This window comes from Nematolebias whitei, chromosome 3 (genome assembly GCF_014905685.2).
Source record: "Nematolebias whitei isolate Nwh7 chromosome 3, NemWhi1, whole genome shotgun sequence".
Lineage (NCBI taxonomy): Eukaryota > Metazoa > Chordata > Actinopteri > Cyprinodontiformes > Rivulidae > Nematolebias > Nematolebias whitei.
The window spans coordinates 1867604-1870663 of NC_056500.1; positions in this window are offsets into that span (position 1 = coordinate 1867604).

The window sequence follows — 3060 nt, forward strand, 5'->3', positions numbered from 1 at the left end:
ATGGATGGATGGATGGATGGATGGATGGATGGATGGATGGATGGATGGATGGATGGATGTATGGATGTATGTATGGATGGATGGATGGATGGATGGATGGATGGATGGATGGATGGAGCCAACTGGACGGGCTGGAAACGTGAAAGAGACACCTGGCTGACCCCAACAGAAAGAGTGTTACAGTAGTCCAGGGCTGTAACCAAGGCATGGACTAGTTTATCAAGGTCAGATCTGGTCAACACGAACTTAAACTTAACTATCTGACTTAACTGGAAGAAGCTTTTCTGCAGAACAGAGTTGATCTGTTTATTAAACTTAAAGTCAGAGTCTAAAACCATCCTGAGGTTTGTAGCAGACCGATTAAGAGACAGCTGCACAGAGTCCAGGTCAACAGGATCAGAGAGAGCTGTGGAGCTGGGGCTAAACACGAGGACTTCAGTTTACTCATCGTTGAAAATTAACAAGTTTGAAGCCGTCCATGCCTGGATGTCATCAAGATGTTTTAACAGAGGCTGAATGGAGCAAGAACTGTTGGGTTTTAAAGGCAGATAGATCTGACGATCATCAGCATAACAGTGAAATGAAAGACCGTGTTTCCTCAGGATAGAGCCCTGATGGAGAGTGAAAACACAAGGTTCAGTCATTCAACCTTTATTTACACAGGTTAGTCTCATTGAGCCACGAGCACTCATTTACAAGAGAGACCTGTTCCACACAGAACAGATAAAGTATCCAAGTCCAAGATCCAGAGGTCCAAGAATCGAGCCCTGCGTTTGATCTTCATACTGTGAATTTTTTAAGTCTGTCATAGATTCTATATCAAATACAGGATTGACACATGATCCAGAAAATGTTCTTCAGAATGACTGGAGGTTCCTTCCTCCAGTGTTCAGAGTCTGTGGGACGGTCAGGAGAGGAGCAGGTCTGTCAGTTCAGAGAGGGGTTCTACAGTTCCACAAGAAATGACTCGACTGGACCCCTCTCCCCCCCGTGGCGCTGAGAGCTCCTGGATGGAGGAAAGAAGAGGTAGAGACTTGTCCCGTCGGGCCTCAGGTATGTAATCTAAATACTTTTTAAAAATGTTAATCCTATGACGACACATATTATCCTTTACATTATTTGACCGCAGCCTCGTTTGATTTTCAGAGTCTAGAGGAGACCGAGAGAAAGTCAACGGCTTCTTCTCCCCAGACAGAAGAGGTGACAGCATGGAGGAGGAACACAAGCGTACCTATCGTTATTACGAGAGGGGACGGCCCCTTCCAAGCAACTACGTTCCTGAACCCAAAGCCTGCGTCCCATACAGGAACATCAACCTTGGACTGCCGTCCGAGAGGCGAAACACAGAAACGTACATGCAGGCAACGTGGAGGAGTGAATCCCCACAGAGGTACACGTACCACTCCAACTTCAGACGGGGTGCTGACTCACAGATGAACTCTCCAACCCGCCACAGCTCAGTGAGTCCAGACCGCTACAAGCTGACTGAATCTCCAGTTGGACCTCAGAGGGGAGGTTCTCTCTGTAGGAGCCTGGCTCGGTCTCATTCCTCTTCACATGGCTCCCTTCCACTTCCATCTCAGGGACCTTCATGCCACACATCAGGCCGGTCCAGCCCCTCTCGCAGGAGGGCGTCCGCAGCCTCACGTATCACCTCACCCACCAGGACCAGCTCTTCTCACAGGCGCACGGACTCTTCACTGTTACATAGTGGGCGGTATGAAGACCATCAGGGCTGCAGCCGAGAGTCCAGAAGTCCATCACAAGCTTCTAACAAACACAGTTTGGACTCTGAGAGACTGTACCAGAACCTTGAGTCAATCTCTAATCATGGCTCCACTGCTAGGAGACAACATTCATACGAAGGATCTGGAACATCTCCTCGAACCAGAACAGACGTCAGCAGTTTGGCCAACACTCAAACCAACAGTCGAGAAGTTTCACCCTCCAGGAGCGGCTGCAGTCCTCGCAGCCACACCTCACAAAGGGAGTCCAACTCTAGGGACAGCAGACTGAGCCGTTCTCAAGGCTCCTGGCAGGGGTCTTCACGCTCTGTACTCAGTCCCCCTCCATCACATGGTTCCTCCTCCTCCAGGCAGGCAGCAGACTCTCGGGGTCTCGGTGGATCACCGTCACATTTGGCGGTCACAGACGTCAGTCAGGCAGAGGAGCGAGGTGCGAAGGTCGACACTGAGAGAAGCAGAAGCAGCGTGAGACGGGGCATGGAGGTCCTGTTGGTCTCTGAACCAAAACCTGCTCCAGTAGATCCTGAGGACGTGAGTAGATGGGTCCTACGTTTTCCTCCTCTGTTACTTTCCTTGACCTTCAGTTCTTCATGGTGCATTTGGTGGATCTATGCTGATCTTGTTTTTTCTACACTCAAAACTTATGTGAACCATCCAGACAGTGTTTGTTTAAATGTGTCATTAAATGTTTTAGGTGGACATTTTAACAAGTTCTACTCTTGAATCATGATTGTGTGGGGGAGGGGGGGTTTAGCTGCAATCACACCAAGTCTTAGCCTGATAACTGTAAAAATGACTGAGAGCCGTCTTTGTGTTTGCTAAGGGCTAAGATACGTGGCAGCCATTTGAAGTTGGGTTAACGTCAGCAGTTCATAACTTGTAGATGTAGTCCAGGGGTGCACAATACGTGGATGGTGATCTCGATCTACTGGTGAATCTCCATCTACCGGTGGATCCAAAGGTCTTCTGGGTAGATGCGTTGAAACCAGACGTCAGCCGATCATCACTTATGAAGTTTGTCTCTTGATTGACGGACAGGGCAGCCAGTCTGAGCCTCGTTTACACGACGTGAAACGTTCATTTACAGACGACGTCCTCATCCTCTCTGAGACTGAAGGTTTCTGAGTCCAGGTCTCAGAGCGAAGGTTTTCAAGGAACCCCCCACGAAGGAGTGAGATGCTGCAAGTATGAGGCTGAACATGCACATTCCAGACGGCTGCAGTCCAAAGGTTTTCTGCTCTAACAACAGTTATAATAAATAACAACACTTATAATAAATAACAACAGTTATAATAAATAACAACAGTTATAATAA